The 21,963-nt window shown below is 37.4% G+C and overlaps 1 long non-coding RNA gene across 1 annotated transcript in view; it reads left to right on the forward strand.

Annotated features, from left to right (window-relative positions):
* Positions 1–1,440: 1,440 nt before the first annotated feature.
* LOC139959074 (uncharacterized) overlaps positions 1,441–21,963 on the forward strand; it is a 52,523-nt gene continuing 32,000 nt past the window's right edge. The window contains exon 1 of the long non-coding RNA XR_011789957.1: positions 1,441–1,716. This is a non-coding gene — a long non-coding RNA (uncharacterized lncRNA). The remainder of the gene's footprint in view (positions 1,717–21,963) is intronic.

The raw sequence follows: 21,963 nt of genomic DNA on the forward strand, positions 1-21,963 counted from the left end.
CTACCATATTCCCAACCCAAATGCCCCGCACTTTGATACAAAATCAATAGTTTGCGATGTTTCAAAAATGCCACCACCTCTAATAATCGATTTGCCGACATTTCACCGATTCTTTAAGCACGTTTTATATAAGGAAGGGCCCGGGAGTGGGCCTTAACCGTAGAATGACTGTCTGCTAGTATGCTTACTACTGTAATCTCTGTATTCTTATACTACAATTCCTTTACCTTTTTGAACACACAGAACAATACGGGAAAGGAGAGATACGGGATTGCTCAATACATTGTTCTTTACTGGAGTCAGTTACCAATTTAACTCTCAACAAAATGGTTCTGCTAAAAAACCGCAGTGCACTCTCGCATCTTTTTCGTTGATGCATGGATGCATTATACAAACGTTCGACTATACGTACTGCCTGCCTGATTGCTTGTGTACATTCTCGTGTCTTCGGAGGTGGCACAAAATAACTATTTCGACTATTGTTGCCTAACGCTCTTTGGTGTTTTTGGCAAAAGTACCATGCAGTCCTATTATGTCAAAGTTTCTTTTGTCGATACGTGCCTTGTTTAAATAACCGATATAACATAATGAGACCTTTACACTTTTTGATAATGAGGTCATTATAGTGTTCCTTTAACAGCACTACACAAACCACAAAGCTGCGCGTCGGGAGAAATCCAAATTCACCTTTCTCGTTAGTTTATTCTAATTACTTTACAACATTTCAAGTTCACATGGTTAACGTAATTTTGATAATTTGTTCCGATAGACTATTTATTTCGCATATATACCTAAACACATTCAGACGTATTTAGTAGGATTGGTTCTTAAACTTCATATAAATAAACACTATTCAAGTTTCATTGTACATAAAAATGATAAAAGGCCATAAGCTTTCAAATGTGAAATTTGTATCGAATTTGTTACATTTTCAGTAGGATTGCATTTATTATATGGAGCAGGGAGTGAACAACAAATTTTGGGCAAGCAAAGTGGAACAACATACTAAACACAGTATAACCAAAACGTATTTTTTTGAGATATTGTTTGTGTTTGTGACTTTGACCTCAAATTAACTTTGACTTTATTAATGACCGATAGCAATGTTGTCCTTACTAAGGTGGACATTTGTAGTAATTGTGTATCTTACCAAGCTTTACTTTTGGAGTATATTTCCTCCGTTAACTCAGATGACCTTTGAACCCCTTCAAAACAGTATGGTTCATCTTCTCCCCGAGACAGACCTGCGTACTACATAATTATTCCGCACTCTACACTTCACGTCAAATTTAAAAGCGCACTCTCAGCTAGGAAATTTTTAGAGGGCGGGCCAATTTCATATGTTTCGATGGTTCACCGTTAATCACGTGACACGGGGTTTGTAATATACTGCCAGTGTACAGTGTACCCTGTATGTAAATATACGTCATATATAGCACAGTTTCATGCAGTGGTAGCATAACACACGTAACGTGTATATTGCGACCGCGTCGCCGCGCTGTTGAGGTGGAAGGCACAGGTTGCTTTATTGTGGGTCTCAATGCCAAAAGCAGTGAGCGACAAAACGGACATGAAATGAAAAGTGTACTTGAGCTGGTGCTACGTACGTGGACTGGGTCTCCAAAAACGATCTACTGGAACAGAGACCGGGGATCGACAAAATGACCAATGCTACCTTCGCGGAGCATTTACTGGCATGGCAGATCATATGAGAAGGTAGGCAGCAAATTATGCTAACGACTAACGTTATATATTTACTATTTAGGCTACTGCATACTGTTTTCCGGCCGAAGTGTTTGGTCTGCCGTAGGCTTCATTGTTATATTGTTCAATAGATCATGCTAGCTAGGCCTACTACTACGAGTACTACAAACTAAGGCAACTAATACACCGAGAGACATAGGCTAGTACAGTAGTAGTATAGTCAGTTTTGCGAAGTTTGGAACACTGCGAAGTTCGGACACCCCTAAGAAATACGCGATTTCACGAAGAGACAACCTACAGCAAGAGCCAATTGCACGAAAAACTACGAAGCTACAGTTATTTTCTCTCCAAAATGACCCAACCATATCAAGTATAATTTCAGGTGATTTATACCATGAGATATAGTTTTGGGGTGTTTTAAGGCTTAGGTGTCCGAACTCCGCAGTGTCCATGCTACTGCAGTGCAGGCTGCTGTACAAACTGTAGCCTAGCCTAGGCCGAACATTTCATGAAGTGTTATTTATGCTTTTCTACTTGTATTCGCCTACTAAGCATGATCAGTATGGAAGTGTGCGGTATCGTGTGTTTGGTTTATGATTCGGTAGCTTTGCAAATATGAATAGGACTTAGCCTACATTAGTGTAATATGGATTTGGTAGGGAGATCTCCCCACAAGAAAATTAAACAGGAAGAAATGCAACTTCTCATGAGCGGAGCAATAGCAAAAGTAGGACTACTGTAGCCTAGCTCCAGGCCCAGATTTATAAAATTATGCACCATGGAGGGCCTGCCTCAATTTGATGGCCATTCCTGTCAAGAGCATTTTTGATATGGGCATATTTATTTTGTAACTGTAAGTCTAGTATGCAATGAGATACGTGAGGGACGGGCCTACACGCAATAAAGTAACTGTCTTCATTTCCTACTCTACTTTACCAGCACAATTATAGAGTTCCTAGCAACAAATAAATTAGTCTGACAACTTGAAAATTTACTGCATATTTGCATGCATGGTCATTCTCAGTTATAGACTACTAATTTGTGTAGCCATTTCAGTCTTTTTTTTGTCAGAGAATGGGTTCTTAAGTAGTGAAATAACCTCTTATCTGCTGAGCAACTCCAAGATGAATTAAGTTACTAAGGCATTGGGTTATTTTACTTTTTTAAGTCTAATATGCATAGGCTACAATATTTACTTTGCTTCACTTGTTTGTCAATCCACATAGCCACTTTAGCTGTGGATGATTCTCCACTTGCAAAGAAAAAATGTATGCATTAACTTAAAGGCCGTGGCTATTCTTACAACTAGTTGTAACAATTATTTATAAACTATTCTTACGACATCGGCGAATTCATGCGCAGTAAAGTAAATAAAGCAACTGCGCATGTAGTAGGGGTAAACCTAACCCTAACCCAACCCTTAACCGGAAAATATTGTTACTCCTAGTCGTAAAAAGAGTACTCCTAGTCGTAAAAATAGCCACGTTAAAGCAACTGTGCATGCGTAAAAGGGAATTATTGTTATGACTAGTCGTAAGAATAGCCACTTTGTAATTTAAACTCTTTCACCCAAATTAGAGTTTGCCCATAATACTCCCAACTTGGTAAAGTAACTTAAAAAAACGGTAGCGGCTTTTCCTGTAACTGTAGTGTAAAGTGATAACTGATATTACTAAGTTTTCCAAATTAATTCAAAACTCAAAAGCCTTCTCAGAAAGAAGCTACACTAGCTCTACAGGCTCCTTTGTTGAATTAGTGAAGGATAGTAGATATTGTTCACATGTTTATGCATTCATAACATGATAGTTTGCTATCATCGTTGTTTAATCATAACATCAAGGACACAAGAGTGGACAATGGGAGTAACAAGTATCCAGAATGAAGATATCACAAGGCTTCAAGACAATTGAACAAACTGTACCATAACAGACAACAACAAACATGGTGTCTCAGTAAAATGAAGTTACTAAGCTAGTGCAATGTATCATAAGAATTTATCTTCTCCATGGTGTCAAACATTGATTGTTGCATTCAGTGCATTATGTATCCTTCTCCTTTCTGTAGTATTTAGCATTGATTTGCATGTTCATTCATAGTGTAAGTAAACTACATAATTGATGTCATCAAAGTTACAACTGTGTCATATTAAATAAGTAAATGATTGAAATATTGGTTTCACTACATACTTGATTGTACACTATTTGGCTTTCCATGATAGCAATATCTGATCTTTTTAATTACTGTAGCTTGTTCAGTCATATCAGTAGTTCTAATGTGACATTGATCTTGGGTTATTTATTGTTGGTACAGAATAACTTGTCTTTATTTTGTATTGTGTGAGATCAAGTTAACATAACATATTTTGTGATGTCATAGAGTGTTGAAGAGGTACTCTAACTTGCAGCTAGTAGTGATAAAACAGTTCATTCAGTGTTCTCATGATAACCCCAGTCGGGACCAGTGGCAGATGGAGATAGTGGCAGATGGAGATGTTTGAAATGCAGGGGACATTATAGGGTCTTTTGAAGTTTTGGCAAAAGTTCTTTTGCATGTAAAGCTGCTATACTTACTGTATCATGGAGAAGTTCCACAATTGAGGCATGGCATCTCCTAGCCTTATTTGGGTATATGTCCTTGCATTCCGTATTTGGAACACTGCCCTACTATTGTTTGTATTGCTTATTCTAAAGTTAGGTAAGTCAGTATTGTAACATGTTTTTATTTTTAACACATTGATTGCATCTGTACAGTTCTTACATTGAGTTCAACTATATACAATAACCATGAGCAGGGAAAACTTACCACTATCTCACTTGCATTTCTTAATGTTCAAGTGACCATATTCATACTTTAACCAAAGCATTTCTTCCATATTAGATAGTGTTTATCCAGAGTAGGTTACAGGATATTTTCAAGGTGGGCTATGTAGTATTGTCCCCAATTTAGCATGCTATAATTGCTAGAATATTTAATAAGTTCCTAGAGGTATTTACTTTCCAAATTGTTCTAAGGCATTCTAATTGAAAGCATAAGATGCCTGAATGGCCCAGTGAGGTAAACTTCCTGGAAGGTGGTAATAAAACCAGTTTCAAAACTTTGACCAAAGGTAACCATATTTGAATATCTGGTTTATTTGGGGCCAATACAGCATACTCTGGTCGAGAGTTGGCGTGGAAGCCACCATATGTTTGTAGTAATGCAGTAAAATGTAGTAAAGGCAGCTGGAGGAGTCCAGTTTACCCCTGTGCCGAAGGTCATTCATCTTTTAGGTTTTTTTGGAGAACACTTTAACCTTCCCAACCACAGAGCTCCCAACTGACCCACAATTCGAGGGTTGGACCCGCATTCTAACACCCAAAGCCCCTGACCCGCCCAAGCATCCCAAAAACCTGCATTGTAATTGACAAGTATACATTAAAAAAATTGCATCAAATTTGGACTTAGCAACCATAATTTCTTTAGCATAATAGAGTATAAAACCTCCTTTACATCATCATTTGAACCTCAAATTAGGCTATATTTCATTTCATTGGGGCGAGCAGCGAACATTTTCATGCCACGGGCAAGAATGAATTATCACCTACTACTCAATTTATTGATGTTACACACAAAAAAATGCATATTTCTCAGAAAATTGTGGGTGACAAAAGCCTTTCTAGGTGCCACCAGTTTACATGTAGGCATCACCAGGATTCCAAAAAAAATAATAAAAAGGGGAGGGAGACACCCCCATATACCCCTCCCCCAGGACGGCAATTCGTGGCATGGACCAGCATTTGCCTTCTCAGTTGGGAGCTATGCAACATACCATTAACTACATGTCTCTATAGGCCCAGGGGATTGAATCCTTAGTAGCCGTCCTGAGCTAGTGCGAATCAACAGAGAGAGGTTGTGGATGCTACGCCTTCGCACCATTCAACCTCATGGGCTCAACATTCAGGAAGGACATGACTAACTTTTCTTCATTCCCTCTCCTCCCCTTGCCCCCCTCCCCCATTTCTCCTCTTCTCATAGCTTTTTCCACCCCATTTTTTCTCCACACTTTTCTGTCGTTGTCCTTCTCCAGGTTTTTATTTTATTTTTGGTTTTTATCTTTCATTCTTCTCTCCATCCCTTGTCTACTAATCCCCTTACATCTATCTCTTTGTGTTCACCATGCTCATTAACCTGTCTGTATTATGTGCGTGTTTTTTCTACACAGGCTCTCTAGTGGATAAGCTGTTTGCTCACTGTTTTATTTTATTTTGAACTCAAGTATTGAAGAACGTTAGGCCAGAAGCAAGTCGTTTCGTCAAATAACAGTAAATAAGCAGCACACATTCAGTCACATGTTTATAGAGAATTACACGACGAAACTATTCACATTTTATTTCTTCAGCAATTTCTCCAACAAAAATCGGCAGCACGAGATCATACGGGCCCATATGACTTTCCATAACAACTACCTGCTGCTACGAGCTGGTATAGAGTTTTCCCAGCAGTACAATATGCACTGTTCCATATAGCAAATCGAAAAATTGCGTAACTCGAATAGCACACAGTACAATTACACAGTGTGCCTATAGGTTACGCAACACTGAGAGGCAGATTAGAATCTCGGAAATCTGATACCTTCGCGGTAACGGTACCCATTTGCGTATGCTGTTTATAGCTAAGGATGAGAATGCCATATTAAAGAAATGAATATGTTGCCGCTGTGAGAATAGGGCAGCATTGTTTTTATTTTTTAATCGGGAAATACGTTGAGACAAGATTTTTGATTTTAGCAATTTCCTAGCTGAGAGTGTGCCTTTAAAATTCGAAAATCAAACCAATCATTACTTATGGCAGTATTTGCCTACTTACTTGTAATTAATCCCAAATTTCCCAATTAAACATTAATAATAATAATAATGCTCTTAGAATTTGTCTCAATATCCCTAGTTATATCTCCACTAGTATGCTCCTTGAAGCAGCCAATTCTTTACCACTTTTTGAACAGCTTATTATTTTTAACAAAAAAATCCTTAAAAAACACCCTCCTGCTTAATCAAATACTAAGTCCATAAAATATATGCTAAAAATAATCTTAAAAGTTCCCTAGATACCTTAGATTTTGTTATACTTGGAGGAGGCCTCAGCCGTGGCAGAGGGAGTTGGACCCCTTGTTTAGGAACCCGGTGGCTAGAGGACTTGTGAGAAAAGCCCCATTGGATTTTTACTGCTTTATATTTTATTAGCTTTAGGGCACATCCCTGCAGGGTGGGTCTGCCAGGTCTGGGGCAACCTCCCATTATTACTATATTTCCTAAATAGCTCCTTTATTTCTTAAAGCTTCCAAATGTTTGTACTGCTTGTCGTCAACCTCTTTTGTTACTTTAAAATGCTCAATTGTCTGTTTTCCATCACCCATCATTCCAAAAAAATCCAATTTACCTGTAGGAGCCGTGCCTTGCACGGCTCGAACAGGTCTGTCACTCTGACCATGCACTTTACGTTGGTTACAAGAGAGAACGCTAGTGACAAAGCTTCATTCGTCGATTGGCATCCGTCGAGTAAGGATGCACAATCTCTTGCTCTCCGGCGGAGCTTGTTAGCTAGCTTCAGTACAAGATTTCGTTGCATCGTGCAACAAGCTTGTGCAATGTCTTTTAACAACAGCCTGAAAACAGTAGCAGACGCACCTTCAAATACTATTAGCAACGATACAGCAGGCAGCCTCAACTTTTTGCAGTCAAGCAGAGTTACATATTTGATGAGTTTTAATCCATTTCAGGTATAAACTGATTATATTGTGTTTTTTGTTGTTGCTTTTAACACCCTCCTACCAGTTTTGAACTTTCTTTTTTGGCATTTGGAAACCTCACTCCCTAAAAATTACCAAAATTACCTCAATATGATACCACTACTCTCTGTGACCTGTCTGAGCTCAGAGGCTCGGAGCATAGCCAACAAACATCCAAAGTCATTGGATGTATACTTAGGCTTACACTGCAATTAGCTTATCGACGAATGTGTCAATTTAGGGGTATGAAAGAGCTTGACATTGCAGACAATTTTGTGGTCAAATTCTGCTCAATTGTACGTTGCGCAGGCACTGAACAATAAATAGTTTGAGATCATTACATTCCCGAGGAACTACAGATTCTATGAAAATGCATAAAGTTGAGTGATTTGGATTTTCCGTTGATAGACATCGTTAATCAAATCCTTAAGTGCGTCAATTATGAGCCCACCATGCTACGTATATTTTTGTTTTTTAGGTTCTGGTAATTTATCAATTGGAACATGCCATAGATTTTTCTATGGGATTTTACATACCGTTCGCGGTTATGCTTCAGCGCTACTTGGCCTAGCCTAGTGATACGTGTTTGATACACGTGTTCCTACTGTATTGGATAATTGACAATTGGATAATTGAGTTAGAGTGTAGTGCATAAAGCCTCGGGGTCTTGTAAAATTGCCTAACATTCTAACGGTATAGCTACTTTTGGCCTTTGGTGCATGTCACGAAGGCTAGGTCTACCATACTAACTAACTGTATAACGTACAGTTTCTAAATCCGTTCGTAAATGCACCCCTTAAACTGGTGTTTAGGCAATTTGCCCTTTCACGTAGTCTAGGCCTGGCGTTTTTACGTTGGGTGGCCTAGGGCCTAGCCTTGATAGAAGCTAGAGATATAACTTTTTGAAATGTGAAAGCATCTAAACTATAGTATAATCAAAATTTCTTAATTAAACTAAAGATTATTTTTTCCATAGCCTACAATATATAATATGTTTTGTTTTGTAGTTGCCTTGCTGTAATGATAAATGTTGTGGCACTCACCCAGAAGGACGTGGCAGGGCCATCCGGGAGTCATCGCCCATCCCTCCCTTGAATTAGGATTCCAGTTCTGCCTATGACTCTGAACTTGAAAATGCTGTCATGTATATGTAAAATCAAATGACTATGATTTCAAAACAAATATGCCTGGCAGTCCAAAATCAATTCCCAGATGAAATTACAGATGATCAGGGTACTGGCAGTGTGTTTTCTGACCTCCCCCTCCCCACCCCAGAAGTAATAGATTCAGAAAGCGAGCTGCAAAATATTTTGTTCCCCAAACGAGGCCAATGAGGCTGACCACGATTTGGCCGCTGATGTCAGGTCCGACGACATCCTTACTGATTTGGATATTGTCCCTAAAGATAGTCCTAAAGTCCAACCAAAGTTGGCAAGTCTTGTGGAAAATATTTGCAAATTACGAAAAAGGAAAAGCTGATAAGTATACACAACCAAGCAATGTAGAGATGTTGCAGGTTACACAGATCAATCGCCTCATTTGGGGCTTGCTTCAGCAGCCAATAAGAATTTCAGATACGATATTACAAAAAATGCAACTTCTCAACATAAAAGCCATAACTGCCATTACCCTGTTACTGAATGATAACTTAGTAACTTAAGTGGAAAAGGACGAGCTGCTGTTTTATTGACAGATGCTATTGCTTTTTTTGGACACAGCCAACCTATATCTGAATTATTACAGACGGGACCTCATAAAACCGGAAATGAAATCCTCTTTCCATTCTTTTGTAATAAGAGATACCCGGTTACTACCCAGTTGTTTGGGGAAAACATATTCCAACAACTTTAAGAGCTGGCTGAGACAGCTAGGGCTGCGCGGCAATGCAAAACTAGCTATCACGCACATTCCAGTGATCGAGGCAGAAGTAAAGGTAAAGACAGTCATTATAGGCCTGCTTTTCCGAAGACCAGGGGTAATCAAGGCAACGCTCGAGTAAGGCCTCACGGCACAAACAGGAAACACAGAGGTGAGGTTAGTTTTTATTCTGTTCACACTCTACCTTTGTCCATCATGGCAGGGAGGATAACATATTTCATAAAAAAACTGGCAAAATCTTACTATCGAACGTATGATTCTTAAAACAGTAACAGACTACCGGTTGGAATTTTCGCATCCTCCTCAGTTGCAAAAATTTCCCTTTGGGTGCAATATGACCAAGTTTTCTCAGACAGAACAGCTGGTCATTGAGTCAGAAATAATTAAATTACGTCAAAAAGGGGTTAGTCAACGTTTACCCCACACCATAGGTGAATTTATTTCGCCTTTCTTTGTTCGCCCGAAACCAGCTAAGCTAACTAAGCCTAAAATAGAAGAAGTCCTAGAGAAATAAATGTCATGAGCTGAAAACATTCCAAAGGACAATTAGCGTCGATCATTGAGGTGTTAGTTGCCTTATTTCCTGGTGTTCGGTATGTACCTTCTTCTATAGGTAGCTGGAGTTAGATAAAATACATGCGTTGATGCAAAACAACGGAAATTATGAAACCAATGTTACCCTTTCATCAAGGCAAGTCCAGAGATTTCTTGGTGGATACAGAATTTGGCTGGGGCAAAAAAAAAACTGTTGTACAATCTCCCCAAACTGTTTTTATTACAACTGATGCGTCTTTAACTGGCTGGGGTACTTACTGGGACACATCAATGGTTAAAGCTAATGGAACTTGGTCCCTGAATAAGAAATCCTATCACATTTACGCTTTCGAAATACTGGCTTATTCCATGGGTATTCGAGCATTGTGTGCTAATGTTAGAAGACAACATATAAGAGTTATGTCAGACAATGCTACCGCTGTGGCATATATCCAATCAACGGGGGGACCCACCCATTACTCTGTAACCGTTTTGCATCCGATATCTGGTTTGGGGGCATTGATCGAGAAATATGGCTATCCTGCTGCCATCTCCTAGGTGTACAGAACTCCATAGGAGACCTGCTTTCACAAAATGATGATCTCAATACCGAGTGGATGCTGCACCCATCTATTTTTCAAGAGATGCAGCTTTCGGGGAATCCAGATATCGATTTGTTTTCATCTCGACTTAATAAACCAATTGTCCTATTTGTAGCTTAAGGCAGCCAGACCCAGATATCCTTTTTCATAGATACATTTACTATTCACTGGGTAAATTATTTTTTATATGCATTACCCCCTTTCAGTGTGATCGGCCGCTGTTTGCAAAAGATCGAATTGAACCAAGCGAAAGGAATTATCATCGTTCCGAATTGGCCCACTTAGCCGTGGTTCACCAAGGTTTTGTACATGCCTGCTGCTATACCAAGGATACTTGCTTGCCACAACAACCTTCAAAGCCTGCCTTCTCAAGTCGGTCATCATCCACTGGCCAAAAAGCTACAGGTCCTGAAATGCTTAGTTTTAGGCTCGGGCAATCACTCAGAGAGAATGGGTTGTCTCCTGTGCCACTATCTTGGCTTCATGGCAGTACCAAGAAACAGTATGACATATATCTTCGAAAATGGCTAAAATTTTGCAGTGAAAGCAACTGCAGTGAGATTTGTGCCACTGTAGCTGATGTGATTAATTTCTTAACTAGCCTGTTCAATCAAAGCTTAGGTTACAGTGCAATTAACACAGCAAGATGCGCTCTCTCAGCTTTTCTGCACAGCTCTAACTGTAAAACAATTGGTACAGATCCGTTAATATCACGTTTCCTTAAAGGCGTTTTTGAATTAAGGCCACCGACTTGTCGTTACACTCAAATTTGGGATGTGTCTGTAGTCTTACAGTATTTGAGAAAGCTGATACCACTTGAAAAGCTTTCGCTTAACAGGCAACTCTAAAATTGGTTATGCTTTGTGCTCTTGTCTCTGCTCAGAGAGTACAAACCTTACACATTTTGAATACGCAAGAAATGGTTGAACTCTCCACGTCTTTGTTATTTCTCATTCCTCAAAATGTCAAACAATCCCGACCAGGCACCAAACGAGTACAGGTTATGCTGGAAGACTATCATATTGAGCCATGTTTAAGTGCTTTTTGAGTGTTAGAACATTACTTGAAACTTATCGAATAAAAAGGAATCGAAAGACCAAGCTATTTAGTAGTTATATAAAAACCTTTTTCAAGATAAAATAAAACTGTTAGCAAACAGCTTATCCACTAGAGAGCCTGTGTAGGAGAATGTGTAAAAGTAAGTTGGCCTGACGTTTCGATCCTAGCAGGATCTTCTTCACAGGCTAAATGACACGAAACAATAACAGAAGGGACAAAAACATGCACAGAATACAGACAGGTTAATGAGCATGGTGAACATAAAGATATAGATGTAAGGGGATTAGTAGACAAGGGATGGAGATAAGAAAGAAAGAAACCAACAAGGGAAGAGAAAATAGAAAATCTGAACATTACCTCAATGACATTACTAGGACTGAGCTTCACTGTCTGAGGTATTTCTGGTAAATAAATGACAACAGTTGATCGAACCCTGTCTCCCAAAGTGCCTAGAAGAATCTGCAAGGTGTATTGCAGAATTTACCCCAAATGGCACAGTTTACAGCGTACAATATTAGCTCCCAATAATTAAGAATACGGGCTAATTTAGGTCATTACAATCAATGAAATCAACAATTAACAACATTGTCCCTACCTGCTCTTCACGTGCTCGTGAAGACGCTTTAAATTATATATACACTTGATCATCTTTCTCACCCTTTCTCACTTGAAAATGGTCTATCGATTACATTTAGTAGAGTTTTCAAGAAATATGTAAAATACCTTTGAGACGCAATGACCGACTTTCACAAGTTCAGACTTAATAACACTACTGGAGCGATAATAATATATAACAATTTTCTCATTGTTTTGCTTTGACCATGCTGCGTTTATTGTAGGTCTCTCATGAAAGGAAAAGTCCATGCTTGGGAAAGCGGTATAACTTGTAAAAGAAATGAACGCCTAGGTGTTCTTTTCTATTTTAAAAGCAGAAATAGTGTAACTACTATTGCTTTGTTAGATACTGACAAAGACTTTGATTCGATTTACTTGGCACCTTATAATTCGATACAAACACTGATAAGTAAGGTGATATACCATACTGTCACTGGAAATAGATGATTTTTCTTACTTAATACTTCGTCGTATATGTTGAATATTGATGCATTATGATTTTTTGTCATTAAATGCAGTTTGTTTGCTATAAACTAATTTATAAAATTTACGTATATATCAAGATTTAGGTTACTAATAATTTCAGAGAGGTCCTCATGCTAACAAGAGACTTATTATTATCGGCATATAAAGTATATTGAAAATAAGGCTACGCTATGTGAATGTCATTGATGTACAGTTTGGTTGAGGAAAATAATGGAACTAGAATGAAGGCTTGAGGAAGACCAGTCAAAAAAGTACGAAAATATAAATAAGCATTTCCATTATGGACAAGCAGAGTAAGGTTAGAAAGATAATTATTGAAACAATTGAGATCGATGCCATGAATATCCAAAATGATCCCATTTACTTAAAAGTATCTTATGATCCAAAGTTATCAAATGCTTTGGACAAATCAAGGAAACTACCATAAGTGGATTTTATGGTTTTCAAAAGTATTATAATATTGGCAACGAAGCTGGTAAGTGCATGGTCATAGACATCTTTGAAAGGATCTCAACTGATTTTTAAGAAACTTAAATTGATATTTAAAAACTACAAATTGATTTTTAAGATGAATATCATGTTTAGAAAGGACGCTAGAAAAGGGATGTAGAAAAGTCTCTCCAATATCTTTGAGAATTGTGGTAGAACTGAAATTGGCGTGTAATTGGATTTGTTCATTACTTTTGTAGATTGAGACGACTCTAGCTATTTTCAGATCGGTTGGCATGATACTGCTTGTGAAAAAAATATTTATAATGTGGCTAAGGGCTGTACAATGACTTACGAAAATGATGTGATCGCTTTACAATAAATATCACCATATCCAGGACTGTCATTTTTCATGCAGGTAATGCATCCGATCAACCAATCAACGGAGTTCGTCTTCGTCCGTATAGAACGAAGATACAAGCTATTGCGATTGCTATACTTCACTGTAGTAATCACTATACGAAATTCTGAGTTATTTCACAATATTACCTGTTAACGTTTGCCAAATACTTACCAAGTAGTCGTTAAATACATTGATTATATCTTTTAGCTCAGTAATACTTTCACCATTTTCGGAGAGTTCATTAATGGGTAGTTTGCCATTACGATAACTTCCATATAACTCCAATAATTAAGATATGATGTAATAAAGCATTGGTAGGCTTGTTGATGTCAGTGCCATTTCAGACGATAGACCAGTTTGCAGGTGAGGTAATGTGTCTCAATGTGTCAATTTAGACTGAGTCATCAGACACATGCAAAGCTTTATTGCCTTGGAATTAGCATTGGTATCATGAGTGGAGCCTTCAATAATTTAACGCATTTCAAAATTCCTGTTGCAATGGGAAAGTGGTTACGGTTCTGAGAGATGCTAGTTGTTCTGGTTTGTGATTCGACAAAATTTACTCAATCAGCAACATGAGACTGGGGAAGTAAGATCATACATGTTAGTTGACGGGACAGTTAGAAATTCGACTGTAGCGATTGTGCCAGTTATAAACGCCATATTCAAAGGTTCGTCTAAAGCACTAGTGTGTATGCCTAATCTCTTATATGATGTCATCATTGGTATAAGATTGAAGGTGCAAAAGACCCAAAAAGACTCTGATCCAGACTTTCGCTCGCAAGGTAAGGAACTAAGAAGGGGGAGAACCATGAATGTGGTGTTCAGACTATATCACAGAAAATAGTTGACTGATTCACGTGATCAAAGTCCACGTGGCAAACGTTATAGATTCAAATGGTACCATAACATATATTCATATTCGTCGAGATTCAAATGGTACCATAACATATATTCATATTCGTCGTATCGGTTTTGGCAGGAATAGGGTAATGACAACTCGATTAGTAGTCACACATCCTTAAAGAGTATACATCATGCAACAATAGTTCATGGGCTAATACTGCGCGGCCATCAAGGCTCTCACAGAACTAACTTGCAAATTAAGCTTCTCTCGTCTCTTACGTCGGCCGGGTGCCAAGCTGAGGTGTACAGGTTTGCAGAAGTTCTTTTTGTGAGTACATGAAGGAAACTGGGTGTTTGCTCAGTCTTTAAAGTAGTAAACACACATGCAGTTAGCACAGTTTTTGCCCCATGTGAACTCACTTATGGACATAGAGTCACGGCACCAATGGCAAATTAAACAATTTGTGGTCAGGATAGGCAGATGATCAAGAAGTTATAAAACAACTTATGAGTATGTACTTGATTTGCTCAATAATTTAGCTCACAAATGAAAATTTGAAAATAAATGCGCTTTTAAAGGCGTCTCGATAGGTATAAGAACAATTATGATGTCGAACTAGAAAGCCAAGTTTTTAAGAAGGTCACAATTTGCTTATTTTATCACTCACCAATACAATAAACTGGTCACTAAGTGGAAAGGTCTGCACAAGTTCGTGCAAAGTTCTCTTTATTATCGTATTGATGGTCAGCTACTGTAAAAGTGTTTTGTGCAAATATTTTGAAAAAGTACATAACCCGCCAGAAAATGATCATAGTGTCGATAGTAATTACACGCATTTGTTATTGGGTGTGCAAAAAGCTGGTTTATAACACGGCTATACCAAATTAAAATAATGATGGGTAGACGCTGGGACAAAAATATAACAACACAATGGGACACTTATTGTTGTGGACTTGCTAATTCGTTGCTAATTCAGGAACTAATGGTCATAGCCACATAAATGTTATGGGCAGACCGAGTGATATTCAACTATATGTTTAAGTTTTATGCATAGATATAATCCACTCCACCCACGGGCGGACATGCAGGTGTCATACCTCAGTGAAAATGCCAAGTCAGACACAAATCGATGTCAAGTTGGTCCAAAAATGGGAAACGGATTCAGCGTGGTTGAAAGTAATTGTAATAAAACAAAAATGAATAAAATTAAGCAAAACCGTCGTCTCTGTTTCTCCCTAACGTCTACATTTCCAAGATTAAGGTAATTTAAGACTAACCAAATGCTAGAGCATCCGAGGAGTCAGCCCTCCGGACCTCCAACAGGGCGTAGAAATTCAATCCACAGAATTGAACTCTTGTCTAGAATGTATTTCATAATCTGTGCTAAAAAATAGTTTTAAGAGAACGAGAAATATATGCAAACGCCGCCTTGGATACATTATAAAGCCTTGAACACAGTAAAGAGAGCTAATTCTTTTTCTTCAAGAAGCATCTTAAAACGATTCAATTTCCGACGGTTTTTTCCCTACTAGGACTCTGGTCCATTCCAGAGATGATTTAGAGTAGTTTCTCTTTCTGACAAGTTTTTTAGTGGTTTAAAGTCGCTAGGAGAGAACTTTAAACATATTCAAATGCTAAAGCTTCCGGTGGCTATGGGTATACCGGGAAAATTGAGCAGATAACGTCAGATATTTAGTGAATTTATGCAGCAAATAAGCGAGACGAATGTCTTTCTTTCACAACATTACTTCCTATTAGACTTCATATTAGATGGTGAACTGCTTTATTTATATGTAGTGAACGTCCTGACATACTTTACCAGTAACTCATGAAAAATTCCTGTTATATTTTCTAACTATTATTTTTTTTCATTTAGTTGGCCCTATTTTATTTGCAGTTATAACAGTACACAATAAAAACAGTATTTATCGGTTGAGATAGGACAGAAATATAAGGGTACTCCCAGTGCGCAACCACAATTGTAGGACAATAGAAGGCGGAGGTGGTGATAGGATAGATATTTTGTCAACCAGTGGAGGGATCTTGAGAAATATTGGCAAAAGTAATGTGCTTAAATGCAAAATGGTACTATAGTTTAAAAAAGTACATGCATAGAAGTACATACTTCATGTCATACAAAAAAGAAAACAACAAAGAAAGAAATTGATTTTATTCCAATATGATCATGTTAAAACAAAATAGATATCATTACTTCAAATCCGACACCAAAAAAAAGGAGAGAAAATACTTCATATCCGAAACCAAAACGTGAAAAAAAGCTCCACACAACACCGTATTATATTATACACACGTAATGTGTCTATTTAAGACAGTCGGACTTCTTGCCTTCTTAAATTTCGAAACCTTGGAACCTTTCGTTTTATTGACTAATTTTGGGATTTGAGGTAAAATTGTCTACTACCACTTTCATATTGACAGAAAGTTGAGAAAAAGGGAATTTGAAGTTCCATGATTTCATGATCGTATATGTTAATCACCTATATATAAATATGCAAAGTAGTTCGCCATTTTTATCTTAGTTGTGAAATCACAATTAATAATACAAAATCATTATTTTGTAAATTTCGAAAGCTGATTTCATTCCTCATGGAAAAGATCTTTCAAATTATGGCAATATTTCCACAATAGATCGAGCAATCCAAACATTCTGAAGTAAGAATTATCATTCTAGTCATATCTGCATTCACCCATACATCAAGAAGCTTGGCCGAGGGTAGATTTCATTTGATCAAGCTTACTAATTTGACTGATATTTTGTTCATGTGCATACCGAGTGACTTGGGATGTCAACATATTTACGTCCATTGATTTTTGGATGTGACTCAATGTTTCTACAATAATAAATGTAGTATATATGTACCTCAAGGATGAACTTCTGGCAGGGGTAACCCCACCACAACAAATGGTCATGTATGACACTTGATAATATCCAATACATGTTTCAGTACCTAAGGTTGTATAAGGTACCTCATTGAGCTGATCTAGCTAACTTGTAGACGAATTAGGGCTGGGTGAGGGGGTACGCGTTACCGAATACGATCTTTTGAAAGTGGTCTCTAGTACATGTATGTATGTATGAATGTATGTATGGGTGTATGTATGTATGTATGTGTTTATTTAATGTTTCTTAGAAAATTGTTTCGAATCAAAATGGTGTATGGATAAGATTCTCTTTTAATATCAATGCAAAATTGAGTCCAATTATCATTCTGAACACTCAGATTTGGTAGAGGGTAATCGCCATTTGTAGAGATTACTTCACGAAAGCAAATGTTGTTCACATTTTGATTAAGCAATTTGAAATGGGTCAAATCGTTTTTAAATGTTGCACCGTAAGCTTCAATTTTCTTCCAAAGTGTGTGATTAAAGTGATAATAGAGGGCGTTGTCTGCAGCCGTCCAATTTTTAAGGAGGGTGGCATGTTCTTCTGGAAAGTTATATTTCTTTTTACTGATTTTTTGGGAGACATAAAGAATATCTTCAAATTGCCAACACATCATCTTTTTCAAAATTATGAGAGATTCATCAAAATATTCGTTTATCAAAACAAGATCCAATTCCAGGTCCAGCTCTCGTATTTTATTTGCCACGGCATATGCATTATTTGATTGTGTATACGTGTCGAAACCCAATGAAAACATCTGCCCATTGTGTAGCAACCCACTTCTAAAGTGACGCTTTGTGCCGACGACATCAAGAAAACTCTGCATTGGGAAATCAGGTGAAAATATATCTCCAGTGAAATTAAAAGTTGTTAGTGCGTTAAAGTAGACAATGAAAGAGTAAAAGTTCTTTAATGGGTTCCTCAGAATTGTTATATACTTTGTTTCCGGTCTCATTATTTCCTGAAATCCTGATTTGTTGAATATCGCGTGGCTGTTGAGAATGTGAAATCCCGGTGGCTTCGGCAAGGAAAGCAATTTCGACGTCTTTCGATTAAATGGTTCAAAACTTAGAAACATTGCTTCCTTGGGTAAAGCAAATGAAAGGTTTCTCTCATACCCATACCTTGCAAGAATTCCCGCAAGCGTGGAACTACCAGTTTTAAATGTTTTCACAAAAGCAATACTGTTGAGCTGCCGATCTGCATTATGAAAGACAATGGCTGAATTTAATGTTGACTGTTGTTCACCATTTGAGTTGTAACGAATTCTGAAATTGATGCAGAAATAAAAAGGATCACGGAGACACATCGCTTGCTATATTTAAATGATGGTGGTGAATATGTTACGTTACTAAAATGTGTGTGTTTGTGTGTGTAGTTGCATGATTACATTACAGTCGCTTTCGGGATTGCTTAAACCACCACATTTGTGTATACAATGACCTGCGTATATATGCTTTTATTTGTCTGGAAATATTTATAAAGTTTAAAAATAGACGTTGTGTGGATAGTGCACAAACAGTAACTTAACATTTGTTTATTTATCAAAGTTTTTTTTCGATCAATTTATATCATAAACTTGATTAGTGGAAAAAGCTTGTATTGATTTCCATTTTTATGAGAGGGAGAGAATGAAGGGGAGGAGGAGGTATTGGTATCTGTCCACTGAAGAAATGCTCTTTTGTTTTCGATCATCTACACTAAAGTACCGACGATATCTCTACAAGTAAGTTCATTTGAATTGCTCCATAGACCCGAAGCTTATTCTGCAATTGACTTCGCAATTGTATGGTATTTCAGTGAGACAAGGAAAAAACATGTCCTTGTTATTATCCTTGGTTTACTGTAAAGAAAACACAAATGAAATTCGTACCAGTTAGTCTTGACAAGAGTGTGACCAACGACAAGTGTACTTCACATTTATGAAACCCACTTGTTCTTATGTTGTTGTTTTTTAATCTGATCTGAATACGACAGAACCATTTTTCTGCGGAGTTTTAACTTTATTATATTGTCAATTTTTTCAGTGAATAATGTGAAGAAATTAATATCATTATGCGATGTTTAAAATCCTTAAGACATTAAAAGCTGAAGGCGATACATTTATGCTATTCTATATAACTTACCTCAAATCTTTGTTCAGCAAAAAATTCTGTATTTTCTGTAATTCTTTAAATCTGCCTCGTTGAGAATTCAGTTCAATACGTGACAACCAAAAGATAATTACAACAACGGCAACAAGTAGGGTGACATTACGTGTCATCAAGAGTCCTGTGGTAGAAAACAATTCAATCAGAAGTTTTATCGTTGAAATTAAGAGATTCTGCATATTGTAACAGGTTGTGTGTACAGCCATCCATCTAACTCAATCTGATATATGTTTGGTATGTGCCGTTTATATGATATTAATACTCTTTTTTTAATGAAAGTCACTCAAGAAAGAACCTGGACACTAAAAACCAAACAACGAACCATTTGATCCCCTCTCAACCTCAGTACCCTAGTGTCGAGGATGTGACTGTGTCAGCATCGCCATTTGTGTATCGTACGTGATTCCCCAAGAAGAAATGTATTGTCCTCTTCACTTTGTTTTACGTGCACTGGGAGCCATGGCAATGGCCTGTGTTCTAATACAAGTTGACACTATTATTCTGTTCTGAGTTTTAACTTGAGAATCCACTACCATGCCCCCCCCCCCCCTCACCCCCTTACAAGTTTCGTACTTGTTATGTTGCAATATCTATGATAATGGTATCTATGTCGGCCAGACGAGTGATGTTCAACTCCCCTCAGAAAATAATCATAGAAAAATCCTTTAGCTAGAAATGTTGTTAAACAGTTCAGTCACCCCAATCACTGTTTATTCCATTGACTAACTTGGCTTCTATATCCCCTTACCTCATTTGCAGGCTTGAAGGGACAATTCAACAAGAAGATTTTAATAGAAAATTAAAGCTTTGTAACATCATAAGCCACCACTGTGATTCATTCCAGTTCCAGTTTAGCTAACCAAAATAAATTTCATTCAATCAACCGTATATGATATAGGTACATTCAAGATATTGAGATGGGGTTTTCAATTAACATATTGTTAGCCACCGGAATATTCCTTTGAAGCAGACAGTAAAACGATGTTTGAACCAAACACTGACAATTATGAAGGGTTACTGTTGATTGATATTTCTACTTTTTTTACAATACAAGTTTTGGTATTGGTTATTTTTCATTCCACTCGTTAAAAATGTGTTTAGGTTATACGTTTCCCACGAAGCCACTTCACCGATACTCATTGGCGAGGATTTCGGATGGTAGCGGCCGGTCTAGAAATATATATGTACCCTGTAGAATGTGTCCGACAAAGGGCATCCATAATGGTTGTGTGAATGTGTCGGGTGGGGGTGGTGGGGAGGAAACCACCAGCGAAAACACAAGTCTGTTCCAAATTGAAGCCGTTCCCAAGAAATGAAGCCGAACTTTAGAGAACTACATCAAAGTTAAGGAAAACGACAATGAAGCCGACCTAAGGGATTTCGGGTCCAATTTTAGGACTTGCATCGATTGAGGCCGAGTTAAGTATTTTTTCCTCAAATCTACATTTCCAATATGAAGGTAGTATAAGGCCAACAAACTGCTACAGCTTCTGGATGCTACCCCTGGATCCCTATGGCTTTGAAATACGATCCTGAATTGAATCCCTCTTTGAAATGTAATTTCTCCCTCTGGAGTCCCCAGAATCCCCATCAGGGCTTAGAACATATTCTATAGAACTGTGATTACTCTTTTTCAGATATGCTTATTTAGGTAATTTAAAAGTCGCAACGGGCAAAAAAGATATCTCCAAATGCTAAATCTTCCGGGGGTTTCGCACCTGGTCCATCCAGCAGGCCTTTGAAATGTATTCAAGTGAAATTATAATCCTTGCCGACGTGTATTTGTGTTCTTTGAACTCCTTACGAATGAACTAGGCAGTAATGAGAAACCAAGTAAATAACAATTGTAGGGATTCCATAAAAACGTTTTATTCTTTCATTGCCTTCTTCTATGCACTAAAACTTTTAATTTCGCTGAATTGAACTGGGCGAGGGAAACTAATAAAACAACGCAAATTAACCAGAGAATGTAGACGAGTAAACCAGCTACCCCTCTCAATGATCACTGATAAATAAAAGGAGAATGAAAGAAAGAAGTAACAAATGTAAACGACTGAGTTTGACCTCGGCAAATGTTTCGACAGGAGCGGACTTATCGATTATATGAATAAAGCCAGATACGCCACATAGTATATCGCTTTCATGGCGGTGGTTTTGAATGAAGACTAATACAATGTATTATAGACCAATTTGTTTGAATTGTGACTTTGAGATGAAAACGGAAATCATCAGTGCGAACAATTATTAGTGATCTACGTAATTGATATCCTTAACTCTCGATATTTACCCAATTACAAATCCCAAGACCCTCTTCAATCCGAGCTTAACATTCAACTCGTGGCTAAGGGAAAGTTGATACCATATATATATATATATATATATATATATATATATATATATATATATATATATATATATATATATATATATATATATATATATATGTATATATATATATATATATATATATATATATATATATATATATATATATATATATATATATATAACTACCGAATTGAAAATTTAGTGAACTTAATTGATATGAACCAAACACCTTCTCTTGACCCTTCTCCAAAATAAGAAA

Source organism: Apostichopus japonicus, chromosome 18, assembly GCF_037975245.1.
Source record: "Apostichopus japonicus isolate 1M-3 chromosome 18, ASM3797524v1, whole genome shotgun sequence".
Classification (NCBI taxonomy): domain Eukaryota; kingdom Metazoa; phylum Echinodermata; class Holothuroidea; order Aspidochirotida; family Stichopodidae; genus Apostichopus; species Apostichopus japonicus.